Raw genomic sequence first — 16,039 nt, 5'->3', positions numbered from 1 at the left:
GGACAAATGATTTATAAATGAGGCGAGCCCGCGAGCTAGTTCAGGCAGTCAACTCGAGCAGCACTGCTATACACATACCACGTGTCTCACACGTCATAACCATCTTGCAATCACACTCTCTCAATTGGGCGGTCTATTTAAACCGGGAGTCTCTCATCCCTCTCTGCCTGTCAATGCCTTGGCTGCCCTGCGTTTGTAATGCTGCATGTTTCTTTGCCCCCACCACCACCCCAGCAACCACCTGCAGGCTCCGGGGGGATTATGTTCAGTATGTTTTGCTCATCACTCCTCAATGTCACCATGTAAATTTATTGTGAGGGGTGATGAGACCGGAGCCTGGACGCCAAACATAAAATATATTTGCTGCTAAATAAACTATTCAAACGTGAGTTGTCTGACTGAACTAGGACAACAAAAAACACAATGAAAGATTTTTTCTTTTTGCTGTGCTTGGTACAAGATAACAGGAAAACAGAGAAATGATAACAAGCGATGACTAGCACAAAAATGAGAGAGACAGATGCTTAAATAAAGTTTTTATACTTCAGGCATGTAAGTATTTATGTGTTGTGGAGAACAAACATGTTGCCATTTTTATTTGGTTAATCTAAATACAGGCAATGTTAAATTTAGAACACAAAAGTCATCTTATAGAAAGGTTAGGGTCTCCACACAAAAATAAAACGACCAAAAGAGAGGAGATAGGGAGATACGGTCATGCAGCTATGGGTTTAGAGTGTTTTAATTTCATATGTACCTACAGGCTGCCTCTTCTGAATGTGCAGTGCATTGTCAAGAAAAGGAACACAAAGAGCTACATTGAGTGAAGGACACATACATATAGAGACCTGGTGAAAAGACAAGTGTCAGAGCTGCATGTACAGAGAAATGAGACACACATACATACATACAATTTCCCGACCACGAGGTCCAAAGCCCCTGAGCTTCAACACTTTAACACATTATAAATGAACGTGTTGCCTTGTTAGAACATGGGTTCAATTTGTTTCAGTTCTGGCTCATATTGATTGGGCTTAAAGTGTGTCCTACTTTATACGACAGAAAACATTTTCTAACTTAACACTTCACAGCTGCATTCCCTTCCAATACCAAATCTGTAAGAGTGCAACCCAGCCCAACATGCTGATGGTAACTCCAGATAAAACAGTTTTGGAATCAACTTTTTGGTAAAAAGGGGCTTTGGAGTGGTCTCCATCTAAGCAGACAGCACGTACATTGCAAATTGCTGCAGACAGATGACACTGAAGAGGCAGTGGAGGAGCTGATTTCAACACTCCAAAAAAATTAAAAGGGCAGTAAAAGCAGGGAAGCGGGGTTTGAGCACAAGAGCAATCAATGTAAGACATAATTAATATTTTGCAAAACATTCATCAGGAGCTGACTAAAAAGTCTGATTGATAGAGTGACCATTGCCTTTTGTCGCAGGTTTTAAGTCTATGTAGATACTCCAACATACACTATCAATGAGTATCCTGGATCCAATTTCAATGTTTTTAATAAAAAACAGCACATGTACTGAGTTGATAAAAAAACAAATTTATTGATAGTGTAACATAAGTATTTTAGTACAAACTGGCATCATCTGCTTTCGGCTCAACTAACCATTTCTCAACAACAGTCCATAAAATTGCTTTAAGATGTTAAAATTCTAGCCCCTTCTTAGGAAGACAACATGATCATAGTTAGCAGCACAAAAGAGTTAAAATCATTTCATCATGTCTGTGAGAAAAAGGAAAGAAAAATCCTCAACATCACCTAATAACTTTCTTAAATAATCATAGGCCAGCAATTTTGGTCATCTGTTGTGTCTCAGCTGTATTTCACCTGACACAAGCTGGTGCTGTAGCTCTGGTTAAAAGAAGTTGTCATGCTGCTCTACTACCTGGATGCAAATCAACACAGATGACTCACGTCATCTATTGACATGGTGCTGTTTGGTAACAGTGGTGGGTCCAGACTTTAATGACTCAATTGGTCAAACTGTGCATCAACTTTAATAGGTGTTACCAGGTTATTATGAAACCTACGAGGGTAATCTTCACAATTATCATTGACTTGTGTGATTTAAGGGTGGGTATTATGCTTTCTCATAACTTAAACATGGATATGAAGTAATAATGTTGAATATCCTAACTAAGTGTTTACAAACTTTTAATGTTGTCGAACTCCCTGAATCTGTCTGTAAACTACACCAAATGTCTGTTTGAAAAAAAAAAAAACAAGAAGAAGCAAGACATCTTTATAGGACTTGCTGAAGTGATGTGATCATTACAGAAAAAGCTCCTTGCCGGCTCTATGCACATTGGAGTGGAAGGCCTCAAACACCAAGGTCTGTGTATAGCTCCTCCCCTGATAGGCCTCCAGAGGGCTGGCTAGTTAGAGAGGAGGGAGTAAGTGGAGTGCAGAGCCTTTAGAGACAGCACACAGAAAGATGTTTGTCCAATGTCACCATCAAAATTGGAAACAAAATAATATTTCTTTTTAAAATGGACATGACCCACATGGTTGATCTTAACATGAGTGCTGCCTCTCATAAGGCTGAAAGCCAAGTGGTTTACTTGCCATTGTCACCATTGTTTGGCAGTATTTTGATCAAGAAAACCATTATGTGAAACTGGCCTTGGCCACAAAACAGAAAAATGCATGTTTGAACAATGACCTGTGTTGAGGTTAGCCACATTCAACTGACCAATGTGAAATCATTAGCCCCTGTCAAGATATTGTGTTCATCTGTGTCCAATAAGTTTTACTCATATTTGAGTGCGTTCAGTGTGTTTCTCGTATGGCAAATGAAATGGATAACAGGACATTGTCCACTGTAGGACACTCCAAGAAGAAGGCGCAGTGTATACGGTATTGACCCAAATATAAGAGGGCCAAAAGTTGGATGAGTAAACAGACAACTGAGGCAGAGTTACGGTGCTAATTTTAACATAATGATAGTCAATGTAGTAGAGACATTAACTTTCAAGCAGCCAAAAAATATGGCTTTACAGAGTGTAATGTCAGAAAGCTTGCACATCCTATAATACTGTCTGAAAAATGCAAACTGCAGCGGTTGTGTCCAAGAATGGAGTGTGTGAGTTTATCGAGAAATAAAATGAGGGCATGAGCATTACCAGAGCTGTCATCAGAATTACATTTGAAATACAGATCTTAGTGATTTTTTTTGATACCTGACATAAAAGCAGTCTTTTAATATTATTTCAATTACTTTTACTGAATCTCACTAAAAATAGTTTCTTTAAACAAAGTAAATTCCGGTTGTGAGAGTCTTTTTCTGAAGATTGGTCTCAAAAAGAGGGGGGGGGGGGGGGGGGGGGGGGGGGGGGGGTCATCCTATTTTCAGGTCAATATGGTATATTCAGCCACTGATTCCTCCACTGACAACACATTTTGTATATTTTTTAAAACTTTTTTTTTTAAATTTAATTATTTCTTTCATTCATTGTTTTTTTTTTTACTTTGTCGTGGGTATTGATTAGTCATAAACTGGCCTTAGGTAACTGTGTAGCTACTAATAGAAGAAGTTATTGACCAGAACTTTGTCAGTTACAACTCCATGACTGTGCGTATAAAGCAAACATTACATGTTTATATTGCTTTTAAACCTAAAACTAAAGGTAAAATAGTGGTTTAACACCAGTGGTTAGATGTAAATAGGATCTGCAAACTAATGGTTTGTTTCCAACTCATCATGTAAGAATGCACAGTATAAAGCACAGTAACACATTCTAAGTTAAAGGCTTTGCAAGCTGCTTCAATACAGCCATTGCCCCTTAAACTCCTCTCATCCCAGGACGCCCAGACCTTTTGTGCTGTGGTACAATCTGCCCGCTCATGGTGTGCCTCACAGGAGCTGAGAAGCGGGCCAAAGCATCCTGTCAGTTCCCAGCAGGCCTGCTAAGCTGCTTACAGATACTCATCCCTGATCACAGCTCTTCAGGCCTAGAAACCCTGGCATTCTGTTGGCTGCTTCAACTAGCTGGATCAATTAACAAATGAGCAGCCGTCAGTGTACGGCAGACACACAAATACACACACACACACAACGGACTTAGACACGTCAACTGGCAGTTGGACAGTGTGTTTGCATGAAGCCAGGGAGGTAAAGAATGAATGAATCTGTGCAAATCTCTTATCATGTCATCTGCAGTTTCATTGCTGCACAGCACACGATGCCAAAGCATAGGAAAAAAAAAAATCACACTTTGGAGATGCAAATAGTTACCATAGCAACTTAACATCATATCACACAACAACACTAATAGAAAATTGGACTGCAGTCTTCAGGGGCAGCAAACAGCGGCGAATTCAATCAAAAATCAATAAGGAAGCACAATGTGGAAAATTTGAATGTGTTCAACAGTATTATTGTTTGAACAGAAGATCTCTGGCAGGCATGACACAACCTGTGAGGTTTAGTGAAGAGCTGCCAGCCTGACAAGGATATCCGCATACCAGCTCGAAGGGACATGACAGACGGGTCGATCTCCACAGTGACATGCAAACACTCTGACACGCAGCCACACATGTGCACAAAGCCCCAGACTTGTGATTATTGTATCAATACTACCAGGCGGGTTTAGCCCTGCCTACATCCCTGACTGGGAGGAAACAATAGCTCTTTTGTTGGAAGGTGAGCTCAGGTTGATCTGCAGCTCTGCAGCAAGCAGCCACATGCCTGCAAACTTAAAGCACTGAGTCACAGAAAGGAAGCTTGGACACAGGACTGAGACGCATATGAACACACTGTCCCCAGAAGTATGACATCAGCTTGTGTAGATTTATTGACTGCTTGTGTAACAGAAGCGATGATACACCCACTCAGGTAGAGAGAAGAAGAAAAAAACACACAGAATAACAGAATGTGGGCTACGGAAAAGGAAAAAAAGTGAGAGTTTGCGATGTTGAACAGAGAGAACAAGAGAGACAGAGATGGAGGGAGGGAATGGAGGTGGATGGAGAGACACTGAATCACTGGTGAAGGTCAAGCTGGATTCACTACGGGTTGTCATGGTAGCAGGATAATGCTAGGGTCGTTGCCATGGGAGAAGTTACAAGATGAGGGTGCAGTGGCTGCTAAGAGTTGTGTTATAAAACACTGTTCAAAAGATCCCCACCCTTACTATCAGCTGGGGTTACAGCAGCACTCACACTTACCCCTGGTGAAAAGTGGAGTAGGGCTCACCTGTGGGGGTCTGTGAACAACATGTGCCTGTGCACTGTGTGTGTGACTGAACAGTTACAGGATGTTAATACCTGCCTTCCTAGCATGCTAAGTTACAGGAGAAACAAACAAGTGGGCAAGCACTTTAATGGAGTGGTGGGATAATGTGCGAGACACAGATAATAGCCTAGAGTCTGGGTGGCCGCGTGTGTGTGTGTCTGTGTGTGTTCGATGTGTGTGTTAGTGTGTGTGAGAACACTCCCTTTGGAACTACAAAATCTAGCCGCTGTTAATCTGCAAGTGAGGAAGGCTTATGCTTAACACTATCTCACGTTCACACACTCATCTGTGAACAGGACGATACACTCTGTTTGAACTGTTTTCCCACTCTTCCCATTCACAAGCCTCTTATGGGGGACACAAAAAAACGGATGTATTCAGGAGCTTTGCCATCGCAGCTGTTCAACCTACTGGCCTGATATAAGTTTGTCCACTAATGGTGTCATGCATTGAGGCCATAATAACAGGAAACGGAAGCAAAGTGGGCCAGGGTATGCAAACGATCTTGTCATTTACTTTAAGAGGTCTTGGGTAGCTTGTCACGCATTGTCTGAGTGGGGAAGACTGTATGCAGCAAATCCAACCATCTGGTATCAGGGAGCCAAAATCCTGGCCTCTTTTTAAGCTGCTGTCTCAAAAGCCTCAACTGCATGACAAGTTTTATAACAGCGGGGAGCTGAAACATAACAGTTCAGTACTCTACAGAGTGTGGATATTATTTCTAAAAAGGATAGCTGGTGGTTATTATGAAGTTTACAAACCTATGTATACAGTTTATCTATATCGCAACCCTTACTGATGAAATGACCCTCAGTTTACATTATGTAACAGTCTGTTCTAATGATGTGCTTCAACAAACAACCAGGAAGGGGCATCCCATGAGCTCTGATATACAGAGTGCAAGAAGACTGTACTGGACTCTATAATCACTTAGCACAAAAATAGCCTGAAGAGAATCATAATTCTTTAAAATAAGTTTCAAAGTAGAGTCTTTAAAAAAGACAAACATATTGCATAAGGCCTGTTAAACATCATACTTGATGCATTTGATATTTATTTTTCAAAACCCTGGTTAGAAAGAATCTACCACTTTGTCAGTCTAATGTTGACAGGTATGCCTCAGGCCAGGTCTCTCTGGCCATCTGAACCTTGCCGTACTCAAGCAACCACAATGAACAAGACTTAAGCAAATTCTCCTCTTGTATATATGTTATCATTAAGGATGGGTACCTTTCACAATTAAAATGATACGGTACAGATACCCCGTATCTGGCAAACGGTACCGGTACTTAATGGTACCAATCTTCTGTACTGTTTTGTGTTCATGTGGTAAAAAAATATAAATTTGTTTAAAAATATATATATTTTTTTCACTTTAACATATTCATTACTCAATATATAACCTTGCAAAGCTGTGTTCAGCATGGAAACCGCCTACTCCTCCACTCCCTCACAGTCACATGCATTCAGGTACTTAAATATGGTACCATTTGATTTTATGTGAATCGGTACCCTGTACTAATGACAGAATTTGGTAGGTACCTATAAAAGTACCTAATTCAATACACATCCCTAGTGATCATAAAGTGTCTGTTTACAAGAAGTGCAGTGCCATCAGGGTCAGCACAATGAAGAATACAGAGAACACTGTGATCACACACCTCTCCAAAGCATGCTAAAGCTAAGTAACCATATGGTACTTGAGCACACAACACTTGCAGTCACACTGGCTAAAGAAACTGGACTTTAGGGTTGAAGCGTGCTTGGGAACAGTATGAATGGCCAGTGTGACTGTGCCCTTTAACGACTAATTTCATCAAAAGGGACAGTTTTGGTTTGGAGCTATCATCTCCTATTCAGAAAGTCAGGATTTGATTCCAGGTCTTGCTGTTTACATACTAAGAGTACCCCCTGTTTCAGATACATATGAATGGAAATAGTTAATAGTAGATAGAATAGTTAATGGGCACTATACATTACAGCTCCTTCCATCTGTGTATGGATGTGCCTTGAGTGCACTGTGAGTGGTCAGAAGACCAGAGTGCAATAAATGAATACAGTCCACTTACCAGTCTCTCCATTACTGCTTTTCTATCTTAAAAAGTGAATACAGAACAAATAGAGTCTTACTTTTCTGAATGAAGTAGTTTTGGGTGAAAATTAACAATGAAAAGAAAATGTAAGCAAGTGATCCACATAAAGTGGATCTCAGGCTGAATGTAAAAAAAAAATACAACACAGGATATAAATATCCAAGTTCACTCCAGATATATCGCATTATGTAATCTAAACCTGAACTCTCTTCACTTATATAATCAAAAGAGAAAACATTCCTATGGTGTGCATGACAAAAAATGCACAAAAAGGATGTAATCAAATCAATGGATATCCCAATATGCCAGATTGGAGACAAATATTGTACCCCATACCTGCTGTATCTGATGTGATAAAAATACTTCTCAATTTCAATTTTATTTTTACTTCGAAAACCACTACGACAGACAGCACTTAAATATTTAAAGTATGGTTTTTGTTTTAAATATTTGCCTTTCATTAATAGTTTCAAAGTCTGCAGAAATATCCATGAAAGAAAACATTTGTATCACTGACTGACAGTTAATTTTAATGTGCCATCAAAATGGACAAAGGAACTAAAGCCTGTATTCTGAACCTTTGCAGAATATCAATGCACTGCACGTATCTGGATGATTTCATCTGGTTTTCAGGATGAATTAAAAAACTCTCACTGGTGATGCAGAGGTCCCAGAAACTTGCAAATCAAATATGATTCACCCGTCATTACAGGGTTAACAATGTGTGTCATTCTGCATCAAGTGCTCTGAATCCTGTTAATGAATGTTACATAACTGACCTCGCGGTAAAGGACCACAGGACAGATTGCATCAAACTTTGCATAGGAAAGATGGACGTACTGATACTCGTAAAGAAAGGGATCACATTGGTGTGCAGTCTGACATGCACACACTTGAGCCAGGGTTTGTAGCGTATGTTTTAGTGTCTGGTTACAGTCAAGTTGTAGATTAACCCGTTGCTGGACAAAAATTGATGATAATTGACAATGACTGACCAATTGTTCTGTAACCTGTTCTGTTTGTAAAACTTTTGTATGTGTTAAACTGCACACTGAAGGTTTTTTAATTCATTTCATTTTATTTTTTAAAAAGAAAAAAAAACCACTCCTTTCTACTGATGTTGCACAGAAAATTAACTACTCAGGTCTTAGCCAAAATTTGAATTTATTAATCAATTAAAATTTGCAGTTGAGGATAACTGAAGAAAATCTAGATTTTATCTTGAAAGAAGAGGTATTGTGTTCTTTTTAGGCTACACGTGTACACCTTAGAAGGGACGGGCAGTCGTCAAAGTTAATAAGCATTAAAAAATAAATTTGAATAGCTTATGTGACAATGGCTTTGACACTTTCTGTGGCAGGTTGCAGTTTTATACTAGAGCTGTTATGCTTAAATTTCACACAAAAGCAGGCCGAGCAGGACAGGAAGTTGTGCAAGGAAACCACCTGAAATGCCCAGTGACTTTCAAAATAAAACAAAGCATGTCCAAACCAGATCATATTTAACTTGACTACAGCAACAAACTGACATAACAGAACCAGACCAAGAGTCAACAGGTTGGAGGATTTGCAGCCAAAACAAGAATGAAGAGGGGCTTAAAAATGGATTGGGAACTCCTTAAAAAGATAAACCAAAATGAGGTGCAGTGCAAGGTTAGGCTAGCACATTGCAAGTAGTCAAGGAATGTGCACAGCCACAGTGAGCGACGAGCTTCGAATAATTCTCACACAGTCACTGGCGAATATTGAATAGCTCTTTTGCTTGAAACGCCTATCCCCAACCTCCAAACACGTCACATGATTTACAGCCCCAAATAATCCCTATATTTCTCTCACAGGTGTTTCATTAAATCATTATTTCATTCTCTGTTTGAGAAGCTTCATTTTAGCTTCACTAACCCCTTCCCTCTGATTGGCCGGCCCTCTGGAGGCTATGGGCAGACCTTTCCTCTCATATCTCATTATTTCCGCAAGCCTTCTGACCATCACATAAAGATCTTGTGCCAATATTTAGAACGAACCAGATTCAAGGATTTCAATAGTATATGAATGAGCAGCAGTTTGAAATACAGCACAATACCCCCTCTTTAATGTTACTAATCCCCTTAGGCTCTGCAGTTCCCACCATCTCCCCTCATTTTCTCTCTACAGACACAAAACAACAGCAATGTAGCTTCCAGCATCACTGAAGAGTTCAATCCCAAAGAAAGCACAGTCCCATCAGTGGTTTGTAACTGTTTCAGTTTTTCAGAATCAGATATTTAACAAACTACTGTCCATTGCAAAGTTTGTTCAAAGCCTGTTGTAACTTTGGCAGAGGAAAAACAAAAACAGCTAATGTTAGCAGCATCATTTTCCAGTTCCATCATACATGAGAAGAATGAGAACAGGAGGAAAACTAACCATCATGCTGTGTTCCACTATTCTATGTATCAAGACCATGGCAAAACACTAGGTTACACCATGGCATGGGTCTCTTAACACAGAGGGCTAACATGCTAAAGCTGCACAAGTCCCTCTGCAATATCACACTCATTTCTGTCCCTCCTGAAAAGATGACACTCCTCTATCCTCTCTGTGTGAAGGCATAAAAACCTGAAAAATAACTTCGGAAAAGTAATCTTGTTACCAAAAGGACAGAAACACAGTTTTATCCGTGTAGCGAAGGGTTAATAACTTGAAAGTTGCAGAAGGCTGAAAGCAACTCTGGGCTTAAACTCTCAGAGGAGAGTTAAAGTGGGTCTCTTGAGAGAAACTCTGATTACTGAAGCTCAAAACCTCCCTTTTGATAGCATATCTGCTTTTCCTCATCACTGATAGCCTAAGTGTTGAATTACAGGGACTTTGATTGATTCCATAAACTCAGAAACAAGACCAGTTGAAGAAGATGGAGGGACTAAGGTCAGGCGTGATGTTTTGTTCAATGGTCTGCGAGGAATCCTTTAAAGATCCAGCTTGTTTTTTTGTGTCTCTGCTCGAAGCGACACTCTTCATAGAATCACAGCATGGGGTTTAAAATCAAGAAAGCTGAACATGAAAGAGGAACACATTTTCTTCCAGGGAAAATTAAGCAGACAGTACAAGCAGCAGTGGGGAAATGACAGGGAAAACCCCCTGAGATTGCTCTTATAATAAGTGATACTGCAGTGTAACAGAAAAGAAACCCATGTGAACCTGAATCATGCTCCATTTTATTCTCCAAAGCTGTCCAGCAGAGCACTTTACACCTGAGTGCAGGCTGTAAGAAAAGCTGCACAGTCATGCTGCTACCTGTTGAGGTATGGAGATTCAAAGGAGGGGCTGACTGAAAACCAAATAGAGTTCATTGAAGGTGTGTGCCTGTTATCTGATCCAACCAATTAGCCTGAAGGAACTGGGGTCAATAAAGGTCTCCAGACATTGTGTGCTGACGCTCAGGATGAGTTTAGCTCTACATTCTTTTAACCTATTTAGACCCAAGCTTTTTTTCTGGTGTGCAATTTTTAATTCACCTTGCTATTTGGGATCAGTAAGACCTAATAAGTATGGAGGGATTATTTGTTTGTCAACAATGCCGGATGCGGGCGCAACTTGAGTGCAGAAGCACTGTGGAGTATAATGGTTTGTCAGCTGATGTGAAGGAATTAACCACCAAAAGGTGCATTTTTAAACTAAATATCATCACTTTTACGGACAGTAAATGGCTCCCAGGTTTGTGAAATAGTAGTGAGTGGACAGAAGAGATCGGCAAGTGGACAGATATTTGTTGGACAGATGTTATAATGGAGAAATCTGGCGTGTACCCAGAGAGCAATTTAAAAACACAACTGTCACTCAATGCTCATGACTGCTTTATCTGTGGACACTTATCAGACTGTGACAGACCAGGATATAAACATGTGTCAATAAATCAGAAACCCTCCCAGACCAAAAAAAGCATACAGACTCCTTGATCTGAGACCCGGTTCATAATAAAAGAACCAGAAAACTACGTCCAGAGTTAATTATTCACCCGCAGACGCCGCTGGTGTTTCAGTGTAAAGTGTGACCCTGTTAACTGGTGACTCTCAGCCGTTAATCACTGATACTGCCAGCTGAGAGTCACCAGTTAGCATGGCAGCTATTAACTCCAAAACACCTATTGCTCTGTGACGGTCAAAACTTGATAGACTTTGCCTCTGTTGTATACTATCGTTCCTTAAAACTGACCACAGAACCACCCTACATTTTTATGCTGATAACAGGTTGAATTGAGTGTTTAAAAAACGCTAATTTGTCTGAATGAATGGAGATAAACGCTGCTTCTGCGGTCACATCTTTATGATGACGTAGACTGATAATCCCTCTATAATAACTAAACTTTATTTGTGTCATAAGTTCTCTATTAGTTGTTTGTTATCAGTTTAATTGTACTTAGATACTTTTTATTTTATAAAATTGGAGTAATGTTGTCATATTACCAAAAGATGATGTGGGCAGTGTCCCTAAATGTTGCTAAGAAATGAAGAAGGTTTTAAGCGGTTAAATATGCCAGCAATGGGGGGAAAAAAAGCACATACAGGGTGTTATACTTGGAGATTTCTGCACCCAGTAACCTAAGTCTTGTCCACTAAAAGACATGAATACTTCAGGGGTTCTTACTAAATCATGACAGGCAACATTTGCAAAAAGCAGATTTGCATACATCACTCTAATTCCTCCGAAAACCCAACTTACTGGTTTGCTTATGCTTTCACATTAGTCTGGTACCAACTGTGGTGCTTTGTGTGGTTGCATGCCAGCCGATCCTTTGCTGGATGTAAATGCATCAATTATACTTAAAAGTGACACAGTGTAAATGAGCCGGCTTATCAAACCCAACGGAAAACCAAGGGAAAGAGAGTTATTTGTGCAGTTTCATCCATCCATGTATCCGAGCTCACCTTCAGCACATGTCACCGCCGTGAGCCAATGAAGGGCATCGTGAATGTGCGTGTAAATGTGGAGCGTGGGGGGCCACTGGCTTCCCATCATGCAGTGCGCGCCTCAGAAATAGAGCAAGAGAGAGGCAGGGACCCCTGGGATGGTGGCACAGAGCTAAGAAAAGAGCTCCTCTGCTCTCATTTAAACAGGGACAGGTGCTGGAGGAGGAGGAGGAGGAGAGGTAGGCCAGACTAAAGGGAAAGAGGGAGAAACAGAGAGAAAAGGGGGGGCTGCATGTGTGTTTACAGTGTGTGTACTCATGGGTGCTCATTCACATATAGCATGTCAGGGTTAACATTTCACCTGCCACCACTAACCCCTGCTCTCCACAGCAGGCTGGCTCTTTAGTGTCTTAGACAACACTTGTTTGGGAGCAGGAATTTAACGTTTATGTCCCACATCCATTAACCGAAAAAAAAGACAATTATGCTGCATCAGTTTGCAGCCTCATTTTCCCCATGTGAACCCTTCTTCTCAGGTAATTACTAAGACGGCTGCGAGATGTTCTATTTTTTTCTCCCCAGCAGCAACCTTAGCACTGCACTGGTTAAGTACGGTTCAATATGACCCCCCTTTGTTTCCCTCTCATGCATGTAATTTCCCTAGAGGCATGCTTCTTTTGCTGAGTCAGATGCATGTGAGTTATTATTATAATTAGCATGGTTACAGAAGTTGATATGAGAGGGATGAGATATTTGATTCCTTCTGGCCAGGGAGGTTAGACTGTAAGCACTTCACATTCCTGTCCAGGTCGTCTAGAAGTGAAGAATCAGCCAAACAGCTCAAGAGGGAGCTCACTTTTTTATGAGTTACTGAGCTAGGATTTGCCGTTGCATTTCAAAGATACACTACATTACGCCAGTGCTCTTTACAGTGGCCTGCCTTTGACACTAATCCCTTAAAAACTTCCAAGAGTGAAATGTTAGCCATGTGGGACAGTAAAGAGGAACACACCCAGACAAGAGAGACTCAGAGTAGCTCTTAACTGTACTTCACCTGAGGACTGAGAAAAGAACACACTGATCATACTGGAGTGTTGTAAATAGCCCCATTATCAGAGGGCTGTTTCTTTTCACTTTGTGGCTCATAAGTAGTGCTTCTCTGTCCTTCCATGTTACAGGAGTAGATGTAAGCAAAGTAAGGGGGTTCAGCTTGAAGATATTCTTCTTATTTAAGAAATATACAGTTTGATTACTAAATTTGCATCATTACACGCTGTTCCTTGTGCAAGGCCACAGGAGAGTCCCTAGACGTCCATCCATTCGTGATGAAAACAGACCATTTGTACTAATGGTGAAAAAAAATGTTGGGCAGTATGCAGGAGCCAGTTTAAAGCCCCAACAGAGCATAAAATATACTTTTTATAAATTGATTAAAATATAATGCTGGTAGACCCTACCATTACAGGTGTTAATGGCAGGCTGCTTCACCTGTGAGCCTGTTTAAGGGTGGCAGACGTTGTGCTCATGTGTTAATGTTTAGGACAAAATATTTATAGCCATATTTAGGAATCATATTAATCCTTTGGAAAGTACGACAATGTTGAGATTGGGAATGGGTTCCAAATGAATTACTTTTATTGGTTCCGACCAAATTCTGTCTGTAGTACCAAGTATCGATTTACATAAATTAAAAGGTACCATGTTTAGATACCTAAACGCATCCTTGTGACTATCAGGGACTGGAAGAGTAAGCAATTTTCCATGCTGGACATGAACACAGAATTGCAAGTTTATAATATGAAAAATAAATCAATAACTATTACCACACATACACACAAAGAAGTAAACCGAAAATTGGTTTGGTTTTTAGCCAGAAAACTGGAACTCTCTGAGCAGTTGGAAATTTGTCAAAATAACACGGAAGCATTCAAACACATTTCTCTGTTCAGGGACATAAGTTGATAACTGCAGTTTGTCAATCAAAACCACTGTTTTTTTTAGTTTTTTCAATATCCTTTCCTGAACAGAAAATCCAATAACCAAAACTAGACATGCACCGATGGATCAGTGCAGATTTACTTAATTTTGGGGGATCAGTGATCAGTGATCTGCCCATCCTTACATATGAAACTGATCTTATATACCTCCAGGAAGGTCTGACAGCCAGCCATTGTCGCGTTTTGCTCTGAGACCTAAAACTCATGCTCATGACAGTTGGAGGTATATGCTGTCAGTTATAAAACATAAAAAATAAAAATTGGTATTGGCTCAAATTGATATCGGCAGGTCAGGCTTTTTAAAGATAGGTTATCAGTGATTGGCTAGAAAATTGTGATTCATGCACCCCGAACCAAACATATATGAACCCAGAAGACTGGCATTTAGGCTTCTGTACCAGCAACTTCTACTACTGTCAGTCACACTTGTGACTGTTGAGGAGCTGACTGTACCCGGCACACTACTGGTAAATATCAGGGCAGGTTGTTTTGACTTTTTTCGGATCATTTTGACTTTGATCTTGACCTGCCTGAAATTATTTTCTCCCTCAATGATGGCCCTAATCTGCTTCTGTACTTTGGGTTTCTGTTCTTCATCAAATTACAATGAAATATCTAGACATGAGTCAGCAGTAATTTATTTGTACTACTTAAGTAGAAGTTGTCTTGCTGACTGACTTTCATAAAACACTTGCTAAGGCCAGCAACATGCAGGTGCATGTTTGGTGGTATGAGGTAGCAGAGGGCCGAGTCCACACGTTAATTGTTCATACTGATTAGTTTAATGACTTTAAAACTAGGACAGATCTTTGACAAACTTGGCAAAACAATTTCAAAGCCACATATATTATAATGTCATCCACCCATTCAATCCCAGTTTTTGCTCTTTTTTGGGGGTTTGTGATGGCAGCAGGCTGAGCAAGTCAATGCACACAGCTCCTCCAGGGGGATTCCTGAGGCTTACCCAGGCCAGATGGGATATATAATCCCCCAACTAGGCTCCGGGTCTACCCTGGGTCTCTTCTCAGTTTGACATGCCCGGAAGTATCCAAGAGACATCCTAATCGGATGCATGAACCACCTCAACTGACTCCTTTTGATGTGACAGAGCAACAGCTCAGTTTAGAGCTCACTCTGCAAGTCCAGCTCCTGTATCGTCTCTGGTTTAGACCACTCCCCATGAAAAGAATCATCTACATTATATGATTGAGGGGTTTGCAGGCCCCTGTAAATCTGGAAGCTACATTGGCAGTTGTACCAGCCTCTGTAGGGAGGCTGGTCCTGGAAAAGGGCCCAGGCAAGACAGAGTCCAAAGGACCTTAAGAAGAATAGTGTTAGCTTGCAGGCTCAGTCAGCTTGCAATCCTTATGCAGAGGTGACGCCCTGTTGTTCCACCAGCTGCAGAGCAGGCAAAGGTCAAGTGTTAAGAAATCTGGGTGGCAGAAGAAGGAGAAGACCTGAACATGCTGATCCCCCAGACTGTTCTCTTCACATTTTAAAAACCTTTGAATACAGGCTAACTTTTCAGGAAAAGAAGGCAAACCTGTCCGGTGTTAACAAAGATAAATAAGCTCAAATGGGATAATGGCAAATCGAAAACACTCCGAATTTTTGGAGGAGTTAAAACCTCTAAGCCTACCATTTGGCTTCACGTCTGGTTGTAAATTACAAGCCTCTTAGTTCAGACAGATATAAACACAATGGAGCAAAGCCGGTCTGTAAAGACTGTTGTACACAGATCCAGTCCACATTTCCCGTAAAGGGTTAAGAAGCCACAGATGTCACAGAAGTAATATGTGCTCGCTCTGTATGTTGA

The 16,039-nt window shown here is 40.6% G+C and overlaps 1 protein-coding gene across 6 annotated transcripts in view; it reads right to left on the bottom strand.

The window, feature by feature from the left end:
- The window catches only part of LOC141810053 (BAR/IMD domain-containing adapter protein 2-like), a 78,337-nt gene that overhangs the window by 33,449 nt on the left and 28,849 nt on the right, over nt 1-16,039 (bottom strand). The window lies entirely within an intron of this gene.

This window comes from Halichoeres trimaculatus, unplaced genomic scaffold (genome assembly GCF_033239565.1).
Source record: "Halichoeres trimaculatus isolate MK-OKI-2021-1 unplaced genomic scaffold, fHalTri1.1 fHalTri1_scaffold_20, whole genome shotgun sequence".
Lineage (NCBI taxonomy): Eukaryota > Metazoa > Chordata > Actinopteri > Labriformes > Labridae > Halichoeres > Halichoeres trimaculatus.
This window is presented reverse-complemented; position numbering and strand designations above follow the sequence as displayed.